This window comes from Protopterus annectens, chromosome 3.part1 (genome assembly GCF_019279795.1).
Source record: "Protopterus annectens isolate FY-2018-M chromosome 3.part1, PAN1.0, whole genome shotgun sequence".
Taxonomy (NCBI): Eukaryota; Metazoa; Chordata; order Ceratodontiformes; family Protopteridae; genus Protopterus; species Protopterus annectens.
This window is the reverse complement of record NC_056732.1, coordinates 1,892,170,580-1,892,188,726: the sequence shown is the minus strand read 5'-3', so window position 1 is coordinate 1,892,188,726 and position 18,147 is coordinate 1,892,170,580. Positions and strand designations below refer to the sequence as shown.

At 37.7% G+C, this 18,147-nt stretch overlaps 1 protein-coding gene across 2 annotated transcripts in view; it reads right to left on the bottom strand.

Annotated features, from left to right (window-relative positions):
* Positions 1-18,147, bottom strand: part of LOC122798809 (single-pass membrane and coiled-coil domain-containing protein 3-like) — a 150,969-nt gene that overhangs the window by 115,423 nt on the left and 17,399 nt on the right. The gene's annotated exons all lie outside the window — the stretch shown is intronic.

Genomic DNA, 18,147 nt, shown 5'->3' with positions numbered 1-18,147 from the left:
TAGCCATGATTTAGTGAGAGGTTTGTAACAATATAACATATTTGTTAATATAGATCTTACAGATGAAGCACCGGGGCATAGCCACGAGTTAGTGAGAGGTTAGTAACAATGTAACATATTTGTTATTATAAATCATACAGGTGAAGAGCCTGGACATAGCCATAAATTAGTGAGAGGTTAGTAACAATGTAATGTATTTTTTAATACAGATCATACAGGTGAGGTGCCTGGGTATAGCGCTGAGCTTGTGAGAGTTTAGAAACAATGTAACAAATTTGTTAACATAAAGCATACAGGTGAGGTGCCCGGGCATAGCCATGAGTTAGTGAGAGGTTAGTAACAATGTAACATATTTGTTACTATAGATCATACAGGTGAGGTGCCTGGGTATAGCTATGAGTTAGTGAGAGGCAAGTAACAGTCAAACATATTTGTTAATATAGATCATACATGTGAGGTGCCTGGGCATAGCCATGAGTTAGTGAGAGGTTAGTAACAATGTAACATATTTGTTAATATAGACCATACAGGTGAGGTGCAGGGTCATAGCCATGAGTTAGTGAGAGTTTAGTAACAATGTAAAGTATTTTGTACTATAAATCATAAAGGTGAGGTGCCTGGGCATAGCCATGAGTTAGTGCGAGGTTAGTAACAATGTAATGTATTTGTTAATGTATATCATGCAGGTGAGGTGCAGGAGCATAGCCATGAGTTAGTGAGAGGTTAGTAACAATGTGACGTATTTGTTAATATAGATCAGAGAGGTGAGGTGCCTGGGCATAGCCATAAGTTAGTGAGAGGTCAGTAACAATGTAAGGTACTGGTTAATACAGATCATACAGGTGAGGTGCCTGCGCATAGCCATGAGTTAGTGAGAGGTCAGTAACAATGTAATGTATTTGTTACTATAGATCACATAGGTGAGATGCATAAGCATAGCCATGAGTTAGTGAGATGTTAGTAACAATGTAACGTATTTGTTAATACAGATCATACATTTGAGGTGCCTAGGCATAGCCATGAGTAAGTGAGAGGTTAGTAACAATGTAATGTATTGGTTAATACAGATCATACAGGTGAAGTGCCTGTGCATAGCCATGAGTTTGTGAGCAGTTAGCAACAATGTAACGTATTTGTAAATATGGATCATACAGGTGAGGTACCTGGGCATAGCCATGAGTTAGTGAGAGGTTAGTAACAATGTAATGCATTTATTAATACAGATCATACAGCTGAGGTGCAGGGGCATAGCCATGACTTAGTGAGAGGTTAATAATAATGTAACGTATTTTTTAATACAGATCATACAGGTGAGATGCATGGGTATATCCACGAGTTAGAGAGAGGTTATTAACAATGTAACATATTTGTTAATACAGATCATACAGGTGAGGTGCCTAGGCATAGCCATGAGTAAGTGAGAGGTTAGTAACAGGGTAACATATTTGTTAATATAGATCATACAGGTGAGGTGCAGGGGCATAACCATGAGTTAGTGAGAGTTTAGTAACAATGTAATGTATTTTTTACTATAGATCATACAGGTGAGGTGCCTGGGCATAGCCATGAGTTAGTGAGAGGTTAGTAACAGTGTAACAGATTTGTTAATATAGATCATACAGGTGAGGTGCAGGGGCATGGCCATGAGTTAGTGAGAGTTTAGTAACAATGTAACATATTTTTTACTATAGTTCATACAGGTGAGGTGCCTGGGCATAGCCATAAGTTAGTGAGAGGTTAGTAACAATGCAAAGTATTTGTTAGTATAGATCATACAGATGAGATGCATGGGTATAGCCATGAGTTAGTGAGAGGTTATTAACAATGTAACATATTTATTAATACAGATCATACAGGTGAGGTGCTTGTGCATAGCCATGGTTAGTGAAAGGTTAGTAACAATGTAACATATTTGTAACTATGTATCATAGAGGTGAGGTACCTGGGCATAGCCATGAGTTAGAGGTTAGTAAGAATGTAACGTATTTGTTAGTATAGATCATGCAGGTGCATAGCCATAAGTTAGTGAAAGGTTAGTAACAATGTGACATATTTGTTAATATAGATCAGACAGGTGAGGTGCCTGGGCATAGCCATGAGTTACTAAGAGGTTAGTAACAATGTAACATATTTGTTAATATAGATCATACAGGTGAGGTGCAGGGGCATAGCCATGAGTAAGTGAGAGGTTAGTAACAATGTAATGTATTTGTTAATGTATATCATGCAGGTGAGGTGCAGGGTCATAGCCATGAGTTAGTGAGAGGTTAGTAACAATGTGACATATTTGTTAATATAGATCAGACAGGTGAGGTGTCTGGGCATAGCCATAAGTTAGTGAGAGGTTAGTAACAATGTAATGTATTTATTAATACAGATCATACAGGTGAGGTGCAGGGGCATAGCCATGTGTTAGTGAGAGTTTAGTAACAATGTAAAGTATTTTGTACTATAAATCATAAAGGTGAGGTGCCTGGGTATAGCCATGAGTTAGTGAGAAGTTAATAATAATGTAACATATTTGTTAACACAGATCATACAGGTGAGGTGCCTAGGCATAGCCATGAGTAAGTGAGAGGTTAGTAACAATGTAATGTATTGGTTAATACAGAGCATACAGGTCAGGTGCCTGCGCATAGCCATGAGTTAGTGAGAAGTTAGTAACAATGTAACATATTTAACAAGTCTCTCAGAAACTAATACAAACACCAACAGCAAAGTCCACAGCAGAGATATGACAGGCTGCAGCAAACTGTAGTTTAAAGTCTTTTAATAACCTTTAAAACCCAAAAAACATTGAATATCTCAAGCGCTTTCGCCTGGTTCCTACCAGGCTTTATCAAGATACAAACATAAAAAAGTAATGCCCTTAAATACAATAACCATTGGTCACATGGTGTTTTTTTAATTGCTTCAATTTAAGTTAATTACCAAGTCAGAATTACTTCAATTGAATTCCTTTAAAAAACAAATGTTAAAAACCTCACCCACATTTTTGCATTGCAAAATATTTAACAAGCCATATACTTACAAAAAAACAATACATTAATACCAAAATACTTCCAGACACATCGTTCACTGTTAAAAAACATTCTTTCAACCATATTATATTAATGTTCTATCTATAAAATTCTAAAAAATATATGTAATATATATATAACCATATATAACACTACAGTTTAAACTTTACGTAGTTTGAGTACACTTGAAATACTAATACTGTCATTTAAACCTGGGGACCTAGCTGCGTCTAATTTTAACTGCCATATTAGTTCTCTATATTCCAGGAATGTTTCCCAGTCTCCTCCCCTAGGGTCCTGTGCAACCTGCTCCAGTACCATAAATTTAAGTTTCATATCAGGGCACTGTGTATAGTGCTTATAAAAGGCGTTTGTGTCTTTCTTTTTAGAGATGTCATTTACATGTTCATAAATTCTTCGCCTTAAAGGCCTTTCTATCTTCCCTATATAAAAACTCCAACATAGAACACAGATCCCCATGTAAACCACACCCTTGGTTGCACAATTATAATATCCAGTTGTATGGACCTTAAAGTTCCTTGACGGTATATATACACTACTATCATTAATAATCAGAGAACACTGTCTACAGGCACCACATTTATGTGTGCCTATTTTCGAAACAACAGCAAAATTAGTTGAAAGATGATTTTTACTTTCAGAAAGACCCTTCAAATTCATGTCCCTCTTTTTTACAAAACTTGGTTTCTCTGGAATAATGTCATGAAAATTCTCTTGAAGGGTCAAAACAGGCCAGTATTTCAAAACAATTTGTTCCAACTGTTCAGCGTCCCTAGTATAGGTGTAGACAAAGCTACTATGCCCAAATTGTTTTTCCTGCCTACCCTGCACATTGGGTAACAAACCCGTGCCCAGTAGAGGGAGATACATTAACCCTCTGTTAGCCATCACTTTTTTTGTAGATTGTTCACTAGCTTTGTAGGGTACCCCCTTTCTCCAAAAAGTTCTTTCAAAAAGTCCACCTCATTCAAAAACAATTCATCCATGCTCGACATTCTCGACGCCCGGATGAATTGTCCTTTCACTATTCCTTTCTTTTGGAAAAAGGGATGACCACTCTCAAAGTGCAAATAAGAGTTGGAAAAGGTTGCCTTCCTATAAATCTTAGATTGAAAAATACCCCATGTAAGATCCTTAACCAGTGTTACATCTAGATAATTAAGAACTTCATCACTCACAGTATGCGTAAAAGAAAGAAAATGTGTCTAAGCATTAATATAGGACATGAATTCTAAGAAATTTTCATAATTGTCTGGAAGTATTTTGGTATTAATGTATTGTTTTTTTGTAAGTATATGGCTTGTTAAATATTTTGCAATGCAAAAATGTGGGTGAGGTTTTTAACATTTGTTTTTTAAAGGAATTCAATTGAAGTAATTCTGACTGAGTAATTAACTTAAATTGAAGCAATTAAAAAAACACCATGTGACCAATGGTTATTGTATTTAAGGGCATTACTTTTTTATGTTTGTATCTTGATAAAGCCTGGTAGGAACCAAGCGAAAGCGCTTGAGATATTCAATGTTTTTTGGGTTTTAAAGGTTATTAAAAGACTTTAAACTACAGTTTGCTGCAGCCTGTCGTTTCTCTGCTGTGGACTTTGCTGTTGGTGTTTGTATTCGTTTCTGAGAGACTTGTTAAGGTTTTTATTCTTGGCAGAGAGTGCGGACTGTGTTGAGTTTCCGAATACACCTGTTTTACTTCAGGATGTACCAGATGACGCTACGGTTACCAGGGGGGAATTCAAACAAGTTTTGTCTTTATTAACTCAGTTGAGCAATAATATGCTGAATTTAAGTGCTGCTAATTTATCCTCTCCAATTCCTGGTAACCAACTACTAGGTCTGCACAGAAAACTGCTTCTAGTACCAACGCAAATACAGAACGGATGTGACCGGGTGGAACCTCCTGATGAGATTATATTGGTACAATCCGATCTACAGGAGCAGCCTGGGAGAAAACAAGTTGATCGTTGTTACGGACCTAACTCACAAACGAGTGGTTTTAACTTCAATGCATGGACTGAGCAACAGTTTTCGTTTCAAAAAGGTACCGTTTCAGATTTTCTAACCAGAGTGGGGGTGCTGACCAAGAATTTAAAAAACTGAGCGATAAGCTGTATGCTTATAAAACATTACAGCTTGAGATTGACTATCTGAAAGAATGTGTGAAGGTACGCCGAGTACCAAAAGGGCTACGCAATTTCAAATTTCCCAACAGTGCTCTACCAGGAACGGATTTATACAATGATTTAGTAAAATTGTTTGACAAAACTGGTTTAGAGATGTTGAATTTTTTAATCAAGGACTATGAAGCAAAAGCTGTAAATTTGTTAGATGATGTCAACAAATTGAATGACTGTATTGTTAAAGACAAAAATTTTCTTGGCATTAAAAAAGATTATGATGGTGTGTTTGAGGAAGTTGACCTGCACTGTTTAAAAATAGTTAATCGTAAGATTAGAAAACTTGAACGGGACTTGGTTGAATACAGGGATGGGTTGGCCTACCCACATATGGGTAAAAACAGGGGGAGGGGTAACAACCTTGAAGGTATGGGTACTGACCCGGTTGGTAATGTTAACAACAACAACAATATGGATGTGTATACCCCTGAACTTCCTAGGAGAAGCGAGCGTCTAGCCCAAAAAGATAATAGAAACATCCAACAGGGTTTTCAGTTTCCCCAGGGCAGACCGGGGGTGAGAAGCACAACCTATTACCAGCAAGGGTGGAACAGACCACGCAGATAAAGGATTTGAACTGCATAGAAGTTGCTGATATAGGTTACGTTTTGGATGGGCTACCAAAGGGCAACTATGAGGTAGTAACAAATAACAACTTCAATATTTACAATTTTACGGACATTAATGTTACAGGTGACTTTTTTGAATTGTTCATAAGGGGTCTGCATTATATACCTTCACGTACATTTAATTTACCCAGTACATTAATAGATCTGAAACTTTTTGTTAGACGGTTGAACTTATCTCTGGAACTAGGTAGGCCAAGTACAGTGAATGAGCAATTTGTCAGAGCAAGTACCTTCAATCCCCCTACCCATTCAATGTTAAAAGTATGTGAAGAATTAGTAGAAATGGACCTAAGGAAGCAGCATGCTATTAATACACGTTCAACATCCCCCAACTTATCTTTTGACCAGCAGCGGCTTGTTTATTTACTCAAGGATGAAGGGATAAGAGTAATGAAGCCTGACAAAGGTGGAGGGATAGTTTTAATGTATAATTGTGCGTATGAGACGCAGATTCTTAGCATGTTGCAAGATAGTGCACAATATGAGTTAGTCTCTAGAAACGAAGTCAACATAGCGTATGCCAAAATTAAATATGATTTGTTTGACTTGTTAATGCAAGGAGCTATCAATGAAAAGTTATATAACTTTTTGAATGTGGATAAACCTAAGACACCGATAATATTAGGTATACCTAAGGACCATAAGGGTTTGGACCCATTAAGATTTAGACCAATTGTGGCAGGGTCCGGTAGTATTACAGAGCCAATAGGGAAATTCATTGACCAGACTGTTAAAAAATGTGTCATGTCCTTGAAACATGTCTGCAAAGACTCCTGGGAATTTTTAAAAGGTTTGGATCAGAATTTCTTTAAACGTACTTGTCTATTGGTTTCTATTGACATTGTGGAATTATTTCCAAGTATCCCACATTTAACTGGGATTGAATGGTTCAATGAAGTGCTGGCTACACAATCAGGGTTGAGTGCTAATATAGTTATGTTATTGGTGGAATTTATGGAAGTCATTCTTAAAAATAACTTTATTTATTTTAATGGTGAGGTCTACAGACAAAGAAGGGGCGTGGCGATGGGCACCCCATGCTCTTCAGCTTTTGCCAACATAGTGTTACATTACTGGGAAAAATATTTTCAACTGCTTGGGCAAAACACATTGTACATTATAAACGATTTTTGGATGATATTTGCATTTTATGAGAAGGGAATTATGAAAATTTCTTAGAATTCATGTCCTATATTAATGCTTAGACACATTTTCTTTCTTTTACGCATACTGTGAGTGATGAAGTTCTTAATTATCTAGATGTAACACTGGTTAAGGATCTTACAAGGGGTATTTTTCAATCTAAGATTTATAGGAAGGCAATCTTTTCCAACTCTTATTTGCACTTTGAGAGTGGTCGTCCCTTTTTCCAAAAGAAAGGAATAGTGAAAGGACAATTCATCCGGGCGTCGAGAATGTCGAGCACGGATGAATTGTTTTTGAATGAGGTGGACTTTTTGAAAGAACTTTTTGCAGAAAGGGGGTACCCTACAAAGCTGGTGAACAATCTACAAAAAGAAGTGATGGCTAACAGAGGGTTAATGTATCTCCCTCTACTGGGCACGGGTTTGTTACCTAATGTGCAGGGTAAGCAGGAAAAACAATTTGATGGGCATAGTAACTTTGTCTACACCTATACTAGGGACGCTGAACAGTTGGAACAAATGGCTTTGAAATACTGGCCTGTTTTGACCCTTCAGGAGAATTTTCATGACATTATTCCAGAGAAACCAAGTTTTGTAAAAAAGAGGGACATGAATTTGAAGGGTCTTTTTGAAAGTAAAAATCATCTTTCAACTAATTTTGCTGTTGTTTCGAAAATAGGCACACAAATGTGGTGCCTGTAGACAGTGTTCTCTGATTATTAATGATAGTAGTGTATATATACCTTCAAGGAACTTTAAGGTCCATACAACTGGATATTATAATTGTGCAACCAAGGGTGTGGTTTACATGGGGATCTGTGTTCTATGTTGGAGTTTTTATATAGGGAAGACAGAAAGGCCTTTAAGGCGAAGAATTTATGAACATGTAAATGACATCTCTAAAAAGAAAGACACAAATGCCTTTTATAAGCACTATACACAGTGCCCTGATATGAAACTTAAATTTATGGTACTGGAGCAGGTTGCACAGGACTCTAGGGGAGGAGACTGGAAAACATTCCTGGAATATAGAGAACTTATATGGCAGTTAAAATTAGACACAGCTAGGTCCCCAGGTTTAAATGACAGTATTAGTATTTCAAGTGTACTCAAACTACGTAAAGCGAAACTGTAGTGTTATATATGGTTATATATAGATTACATATATTTTTTTAGAATTTTATAGATAGAACATTAATATAATATGGTTGAAAGAATGTTTTTTAACAGTGAACAATGTGTCTGGAAGAATTTTGGTATTAATGTATTGTTTTTTTGTAAGTATATGGCTTGTTAAATATTTTGCAATGCAAAAATGTGGGTGAGGTTTTTAACATTTGTTTTTTAAAGGAATTCAATTGAAGTAATTCTGACTGAGTAATTAACTTAAATTGAAGCAATTAAACAAACACCATGTGACCAATGGTTATTGTATTTAAGGGCATTACTTTTTTATGTTTGTATCTTGATAAAGCCTGGTAGGAACCAGGCGAAAGCGCTTGAGATATTCAATGTTTTTTGGGTTTTAAAGGTTATTAAAAGACTTTAAACTACAGTTTGCTGCAGCCTGTCATTTCTCTGCTGTGGACTTTGCTGTTAATGTAACATATTTGTTAATACAGATCATACAGGTGAGGTGCCTAGGCATAGCCATGAGTAAGTGACAGGTTAGTAACAATGTAATGTATTTGTTACTATAGCTCATACAGGTGAGGTGCAGGGGCACAGCCATGAGATAGTGAGAGGTTAGTAACAATGTAATGTATTTGTTAATGCAGATCATACAGGTGTGGTGCAGGGGCATAGTTACGAGTTATTGAGAGGTTAGTAACAATGTAACATATTTGTTACTATAGATCATACAGGTAAGGTGCCTGGGCACAGCCATGAGTAAGTGAGAGGTTAGTAACAATGTAACATATTTATTACTATAAATCATACAGGTGAGGTGCTTGGACATAGCCATAAGTTATAGTGAGAGGTTAGTAACAACATAATGCATTTGTTACTACAGATCATACAGGTAACGTGCCTGGGCATAGCCATGAGTTAGTGAGAGTTTAGTAACAATGTAATGCATTTTTTACTATAGATCATACAGATGAGGTGCCTGGGCATAGCCATGAGTTAGTGAGAGTTTAGTAACAATGTAACTTATTTTTACTATAGATCATACAGGTGAGGTGCCTGGGCATAGCCATAAATTAGTGAGATGTTAGCAACAATGTAACGTATTTACTACAGATCATATAGGTGAGGTGCCTGGGCACAGCCATGAGTTAGTGAGAGGTTAGTAACAATGTAACGTATTTGTTATTATAGCTCATACAGTTGAGGTGCAGGAGCACAGCCACGAGATAGTGAGAAGTTAGTAACAATGTAATGTAGCTGTTAATGTGGATCATACAGGTGAGGTGCTGGGGCATAGCCATGAGTTAGTGAGAGATTAGTAACAATGTAACATATTTGTTAATATAGATCATACAGATGAGGTGCAGGGGCATAACTATGAGTTAGAGAGAAATTCTATAAGAGAGGACTAAAACACATAGAGGTTTAATATAGTTCTGATTGAATATGGGATAGCATTCCATAATTTTGATATGCAGTGTGAGGATAAACTTTGTGCCATACTTTCTTTTTTGCTTTATAGATTTCAAGCAAGTTTTTGTCTTAAGAGCACAGAGGGCAATTCTGGGAGACAGAAGTGCAGATAGAGGGGTTATATAATATTTTATGAGTTAGAAGTTGTGAATGGGCTAATTGATGTGGGAGTTCTAACCGTTTGAGGACATGTAATGCAGAGCAATGTGGTAGGTTGGATGCATCTTTTACAGCATTACCTCAGTTGTGATTTAAGAGAGAGATGGATGGTAGTCAAAACAGGTGAGCCACAGAGAAGAGATGGCAAAAGATAAGTATTAGAGTAATTTGACTAGAATCAGAAAGGAATTTGTTTGGTTTATATAGTAGACCTAGCTTTTGGTGAGTCAATTTTTATACAGTTTTGTATGTCAAGATTAAACTTTAAGTTGTCATCTATGGGGACTCCAAGCAATCTAGTATTGGTAACTACTTCAAAAGCTGAATTGTTTAAAGAGGTAAAGTGGTAGTCACTTTTCAGCATAGGCATAGGATTATGGAAAAATTGTGGTAGTTTAATCTTTTTAGGATTAAGGAAAAGTTGGTTTTGATGTAGTTACAGTTCGACTGAGCTGAAGCATTTTGTGTCATGGATTGTAGCTGTAGTGGGCTGTCAGATGAGCAAATAAGAGTTAAGTCATCTGCACACTGAATAAGGCAAACCTGCTGAGAGGAGGTATATAGGTTATTAATGAAAATATTAAGGAGCAGTGGACTGAAAATAAAGCTTTGAGGAACACCCGTTTTAACTAGGAGAAAATGAGACAAACAACAGAACCATGTGACGAACTAATATCTTTCAGATAGGTAGTTAGAGAAACCATAGAAAAGTTGGTTTGGAAAAGCCCAGAGAGGACATTTGAGTCAGAAGTTTCTCATGTGACACTGCCAAAGGCCTTTGAGAGCTCTAGAAAAACAGAACAGATAAACTTCCCTTGGTTTCTAGCCTTATTAATGGTGTCAGAAAAGTTGAGAAGTGTTGTAGTGGAGCTCTAGCCTGTTTGGAATCTATGTTGTGTTGGAGTTAGGAGATTATTTTGTAAGAGGTACTGAAGGAGTTGCTTATGAATACACTTTTTTAGGATCTTAGAAAGGGGGGCACTAGATGGAAATTGGCCTAAAATTAGAGATTTCAGAGGATTTACCATCTTTATGGAAGGGAAAATGAAAATTTTATTTCAATACAGCAGGGACAAGGGAGTCTTGAATAGATCTGTTAATAAGAATTGAGACTGAATATGCTACAGAGTCTGCAGTGAGCTTAATGTGTTCAACAGGGAGGTCATCAGCGGAAAAAGGAGAGGGTTTAAGTTTCTTTAGTAACTGTTTAACATATGATGTGGAGACAGGTTAGAGACTGAAGGCATGGATGTCAGGACTAGTAGTGTTTTGAGACAGATGAAATGGTTGGGGAGAGCTGGAGGTAAGAGAAGCTATGATGGTGATGAAGAAAGTGTTATATTTGATAATTGTTTCTAAGGGGAATAAGTTCAGATAGGGGTTTGATGAGGAAGGAAAGCCATGATGGAAATGTTTCTTAACTGAGCTCCAGAATTTGTTTGATTTTTTTTTTATGATTATCTTTTGGGTCAATTATCTAACTGAATTTGCTTCTTGGTGAGCTTGTGCAAGTCCCTGTATAGATGTACTGTTTCAGGGTATTTTATCTTTATGCCATTGTTTCCACACTTTGTCATGTTTTTGCTTGAGAATTCTCATGACAGAAACAGGAGGTATGAGTATTTTTTACTCTTTTATTTCTAGTATGGGCAAGGGTATTTAAAATATTCATGAATATGTTGTTGGATTTGTTGACATCTTCATACAGGGATAGGGTTTTGACTGGAGACCAGTTGATGGATTTTAGTAGATTACTGAGTGTATTAGGATGAAAGTTAGAAAGACTTCAAGTAGTTTTGTACTGATGTTTTTCTAGCTGGTGGGCGATTTGTCTACTGGTGAATATAGGGTGATGGTCAATAAGCGAATCAGGTAATACCCCTGAGTTAGCATGCTCACTGGGGTCAATGACAAGTATCCAGTCAAGGATAGAATTTTTATGATTCACTTTGTTGAGTCAAGTAAGGGAAGCGATCAGCTGACTGAACCCATGTAAGTTAAGATAAGTAGTTGGGGTGTTATATGCCATAGATAATGAGGCAATCTTAATGGCACCTGAGATAATGGTTTCAATAATAATATCTGTATTTACCTAGCAAATGATTTCTTCTAATAAGCTAATATCATTACTTGGTGGTATATAGAGAGCAATTATAAAACATCTTATGTTTATTAAACATTGAGAAGAGAGAGAAATTCTGCATTTGCATTTTGGAAGGTTTGTATATTAGTTTTGAGGAGTGAGAAAACTAGACAGTTGTTATATACAATTACAGTGCCTCCCCATTTTTTGTGTAGTCTGTCACATCAAATTATATTGTAGCCAGGGGATAGAATTCCAGAATCTTTTATATGGGATCGTATCCAAGTTTCATTAATGACAGTAATAGCTAGAAAGTACTGAATAAACCATGCTTATCAGTCTGTAACTTTGTTCAGAAAACTACAAATGTTAATGAAAGCAAGGAAAAGTTTTGTAGGTGTTGTACAAGAGTTATGGGCAGAAGATGGTGGAATAGGTGATACCGAGGGGCTAGAGTTAGGATGGATGTCACCACAAAGAGTGATTTTAGAGAAGAGAGGATTAGGATTAGTTATTTTTATATAAAATATATGAATTTATTCCGGGTTATGTCAAAATGAACTGAATGCTTAAATGTTTTGTATTTGAAAAGGTGAACATGTGGGACATTAAATAAATTTGAGGAACTATATATGAAGGAAGTTTAGCCTGAGTATCAGTAAGATGGTTGGTTGTGTGCGAGTGTGAATAAAGTGTGAGAGTACCATTGTAGGTAGTAAGGTGATATAAAATTAATACTAGAGACAACAAATGCAAAATGATAATATAGTAGATAGAGAGGCCTATCGAGTAGTTAAGGGGAGATTATAGATGAATGTAAAGGAAAAGATGTTAAAGGAGAAAACAGGAAGATGAGAAAAATAGATGAGAGTAGAAATGGCTGGCAGGAGATTCCAGGCGAGGGGGGGGGTGTCCGTTATTATGGAGATGGAGAATTAAGATTTTAATAGAGTATAGTTAGAGAAATGTAGAATATACTAGTTGTGGTAGGGTGAAAGTGTGAACTAAAGGATATATAAGGAGAATGATTAAGTGAGTGAAATGTATAATAAAACAGTTGTGTGTATTGTTTTCTATCAGTATTATGAAGGAAGGGTTATATGGAAGCAAGTCTTGCTGAGGAGGAAGAAGTGAATATTATACAAGAGAAAAAGAGAATAAACAGAGACTGCCATGTTAGAACAACAGAGATGAGTAAAGTGAGGAAGTAGAGAAGAATAAGTGTAGAGGGAAGGTGACACGTAATTGTAAAGAGTTTGTGTGAATGCTATTGGATAATGAGGTAGTAGCAAGGACTGGTGAAGCTAGTAGGAAGAGGAGGGGATAATATAAGGGAAGGGATACATTCAGTATAAATTCAGAAAATGATGGGGTGGGTAGGAATTGGGGGAGGGTATAGGGAGTGTAGTGAGCCCAAGAATAGTGAGGGTGAATAGAATGGCTTACAACCCCTCATAGATGCAAGTATTAGCACAAGAAAAACAATCAGTCACAATGGAGGTAAGAGAATGTTTAAACAGCAGTGCAAACAGTTTTGCTACAATAATGAGGAGTAACTCAACAGGACAATGGAACACAAAGTTAAAAATGTTGCTCATGGGTAAGAAAGCCATGCATTAAAGCCAAGACAAGCTGCATATGGGCAAGTACGTCATATGTATTAAAGTAAAATAGCTTTAACAAGCCTGAAGTATATTAATATCTGAAGTGTCCTTTTTCTTTAGTAGTAGTTGCAAGTTCAGTGGTACAGATGGTTTTAGCAGCTTACTTGCTGCAAGTCTTTTATGCTGTCTGCAATGAAAGATATTTTTGCATGCTGAAAATCCACCTAGCAGAACAGGGATGATTTTTTGTAGAAAGATGAGTAAACAGATGAATTTTGAGACTGAGTGGAAGGTGCAATCTTACAAGCCTAGTGGCAGTCTTAGAAACTGTCTGCACTGAAAAATATTTTTTGTAGGCTGCAAATCTACCTAACAGAACAGAAATAATTGTATGCAGAAAAATTGGGAAAGTAATAACTTCCGAGACTGGGTGGAAGCGACACTTTTGCAAGCCTAGTAGCAGTCTTATATACTGTCTGTAGAGAAATATGTCTAATATTTTATAAAACTAGTGACTTTTGAGAATGGATAGAAGGGGCAATATCACAAGCCTTGAGAAGCTATGTTTGCATGTGTGTGTGTGTGTGTGTGTGTGTGTGTGTGTGTGTGTGTGTGTGTGTGTGTGTGTGTGTGTGTGTTTGGGACAAGACCTCCTGGATCACATATTTGGAAAGAAAATTGGCTAGGCAGTGCAGCACAGCCACTTAGCTTGGGATCCACAGTCTACTACTCAGGAAGGGGGCAGACTAGAAATAGCGTGGGAAATGTGGTGAGGGAGAGGCTTCAGAAGGCAGTGAGGGATGTCATCAGAATTAATGAGACAAAGAAATCAGATTCCAGTGAGAGGATAATCTCAGTCAATGTCAATGATACTGAGGAAAAGAGTGTATTGAGGACCTACTAGATAAAGCGGGACAGCATGAACTGGTGTTGATAATGGGTGGTTTGAATGCGTGTATCAGGACAGACAGAACAGGATATGAGGACTGCCTGGGTCCACATGAGTGAGCAACGGGAATAAAGAAGGAGAGGCCATTTTGGCCCTCTGTCTGGAAAATGGCTTGGTGGTGGCCAACACATCGTTCAGAAGGACAGACAGTCAAATGATCATATACAAGAGTGGCCAAGATGCAACTAAGGTAGACTTCTTCCTAGTAAGGAAAGGGCACTGGGGTGGAATCAGTGGCTTCAAAGTCACCCCCAATGAAACAGACAGCCCACAGCATAAACCACTGGTTGCCAAAATCTGCTGCAAGCACTGGTCAGAAAAGGCTCTAAGGTCAACAAAGACAAGGCTGAAGTTAAGTAGAGAAAAAAGCACGAGAGTTCAAGGAATTACTTGGAGGTGTAGCACCTGAGGAAGTAGAGAAAACAGTTGGATTTGCAGAAGAATGGTAATACCTCAAAACAGCATGTGTGAGGACTGCAGAACAGATATGTGGCTGAGCCAGATATGGAGAAAAGCTGGTGATGGAATGCAGAAGTCCAGGAAGTCATCAGGGGAAAGAAAGAGTACAGGAAAATGTGGGAGAACCAGGAAAGGAAGGAATACTGGCTGGCTACAAAGAGGGTAAAAGAGGAGTTGCAATAACAAAGAACACCGTATCAGAGGCACTCTACCAGCTTTTGAAAAGTGACTCAGTAAGGGGCACAAAGAAACTCTATGAGGCTACAAGACTGAGACAGAAAAAGAAAGAAGATGGACAGCCTTCATAAGGGATGCCAAAAAGCAACATGCTCACCAGTCCAGGGGACATCAAAGGCAGATAGAAGAAATACTTCCAGCAGATTATTAAAGAGGAAAACTCCAAAGAAGCTGTACTGCCTCAGACACAGCCTAGGATGAAACAAAAGAGATAAGAACAAAATTATTTTTATTTATGTATGTATTTCACATTTGTTAAGCAGGTTGGTCTGACTATGCTAGAAACCCTTTTTTCAGCAGAGGCCTGAGGAGAAAAGCTCCAAAACAAAAGAAAATATAAATCCATGAAGCATATGCAAAGAAAAAAACTACACAAACAATGACAACTCCAACTGTAAGGTGCCTACTATTAGTTATAGTAAGGAACTTCTACATTAAAATCAATACAGACACTAACACTCATTTACTTCCAATATGTACAGAGGGTAAAGATGTAAGCTACAGCAAGTGAAATCAATAGTTAACAATTACACTGGCCTGATTACAGTATTTCTTTGATATTTGGGTAGAAATAGTCTGCAGGAAGATAGATATATGAAAATAGTGGTATAGGACATCACTGATATAAGACTAGCAGAGATGGAGGAGGAGGTAAACAATGGGGAGAGGTAGGTCAGGTTGGAGTAAGACAGGGGCAAGGCCATGTTCTGATTCTGTTTTAAAAAAAATGTTAAAAGGCTACACAGAGTACTAGTGTTTGTTCTTAGATCAAGGGGGATTTATTTGGCATATTAGTAACAGAATGCCTACAGAGAAGTTTCCCAGTTTGTTTATTGGGCTTATAGACTTCAAGAAGATGCAAGTCTGTACTGTGGAGACAGCATTTGGGGCTGTAGGGAGAGATTAGAGTAGAGAGAGTAGGGCAATCAGAGGGATTTGTGAGACTAGAGTGAATGAGCTGGAGTTGAGGGTGTAAGAGTTGGTTATGTGCTTCTGGCCATTGAAGATTTTGTAGGGCAGTGCTGTGGTGGGAGCTGTAAGGGAGGTTAGCGGCAAATTTAGCTATTTTATAATAGGTAGTTTCAAGTTTGGTCATGAGGTGACCAAACTTGAAGTCAGGGAAAGGGAAATGAAGTCAGGAAAAGCAGCAGGCTCAGATGGGGTCACATCAGATATGATAAAGATGTTGGGTGAGATGGAGGAGAAATGGTTCATAAGGGTACAGACATTTGAGTATGTACAGAAATGCATATCCCAGATGGCTGGAGAATAAATGTTCTCTACTGCCAGTCTACAAGAACAAGGGGGACATTCACAACTGTGAACAGTACAGAAGTATCAAACTCCTGACACACTACATGAAAGTTCTGGAGAGGGTGATTAATAAATGAGTATGCAGAATAGTAGATTAGAAGATGGGAAATGAGCAATTCAGATTCAGATAATGCTGCAGCACAAATGACCGGATGTTTGCAGTCAGAAAGATAATTTAGAAGAAGCTAGAGCTGAGGAAATGTTCCAAAAGGGCATTCTTCAACTTGGAGAAAGCATATGGCAAGGTCCAAAGAAAGCTGATTTGGGCAGTTCAACAGAGGTTCAAAGTCCTAGAAACATTGGTAGAATTAGTGCAGGCTATGTATAAGGACCCAATGCCTCAAGTATAAACAGTGTTGGCACAGAGGCTCCCAGTCAACACTGGGGTGCATCAGGTTTCATTCTGTTCATCTTAGTGATGGACAACCTTAGCAAACAGGTCAGAGGAGACAGGTCAACAAAGCTGCCATATGGAGATGATGTGGCATTACATGCAAACTCTGAGTGAGAACATCAACAAATACTAGGGGAATGGAATGCAAAACTGAATGCACATGGGATGAAATGGTATACAGGTATGATAGCTGCAATGGCAGCAGATGGCAGTGAGACACCCATGCACTGGCCCAGCAATCAAGGAGCCTCAATCCTCACCCCTAAACACCAGTGAGGGGCGTCCATATAGGGAAAGGATACCAAATACACACACAGTAAACTACAGTTTCCCTTAAGAGCACACATAGATCACAATCAGTCTGGGGCTGTTTTCTCCTTTTCTCTCAATATCCCCAATAAGACTACCCACTGGCACTGACATAGGGAACAGATCTCAGCCTAGTTGGCATGCTAACACCTACAGCACCCTTGCTGTCCAACCAGTGCTTTGTGTCCCTTCCCAAGTAGCTGACACACACACACCTTCAGATAAGAGTTATATACAACCACACAGATACTCTTCAGGAAGGCTGGCACAGGTTCTCCAGCTGTGCCCCTTTTACCCAGACTATATGGTAGTACCACTTGCCACCACCCACTAAACTTTATCAGGTACTAAAAGGCCCTTATGAAAGGGTGTCCAATTATTACTGTACAATATTACTGTTATCTAAATGGTAAGTGTGACTGAACAGCAAAGCTTATTTGGGGGGGCTTGGCCAGTATCACTGTATACATGCAATGTACTCTAGAGATTAACTTTTCTCTACACAAAACAACCACAGTTGAAAGGTTTAAAGATATTTAATAATAAATAATAAAAACACAAGACAATACCTCTTACTACAAAGTGCTAGTCAAGAGTTCAGAGTTCACAGGAAAATGTTTAAAATAATACAATTGAATAGTTATGACAGCAATACAGAAAAAAACACAACTGAGTAATATTCCTATTTCCTAGCTATTTCTAACAGAAAACAGTTCTAAGACTTACATATAGAGCAAGACAGTGATGGTGATGTTGGATGTTCTCAAGACAAATGCTCAAATTCTCTCTCATTGTCTCTCCTTAAATTGATAACACAGTACCACTGACTCATTTCAGATTACATCATTAATTTCTGTTTCCCAGGCTAACAGAAATCCTACATTTACATTTCTTAGCTTGCTCCTGGTCAGGATACCACAGCAATTGAAGTTCAACATTTAACACCATTTTCTTCCATTTAAGAGAACAAGCCTGTAACTTACATTAATATTTACAAATGAAAGAATTATCTACAAAATTCTATCTGGCTAGGCT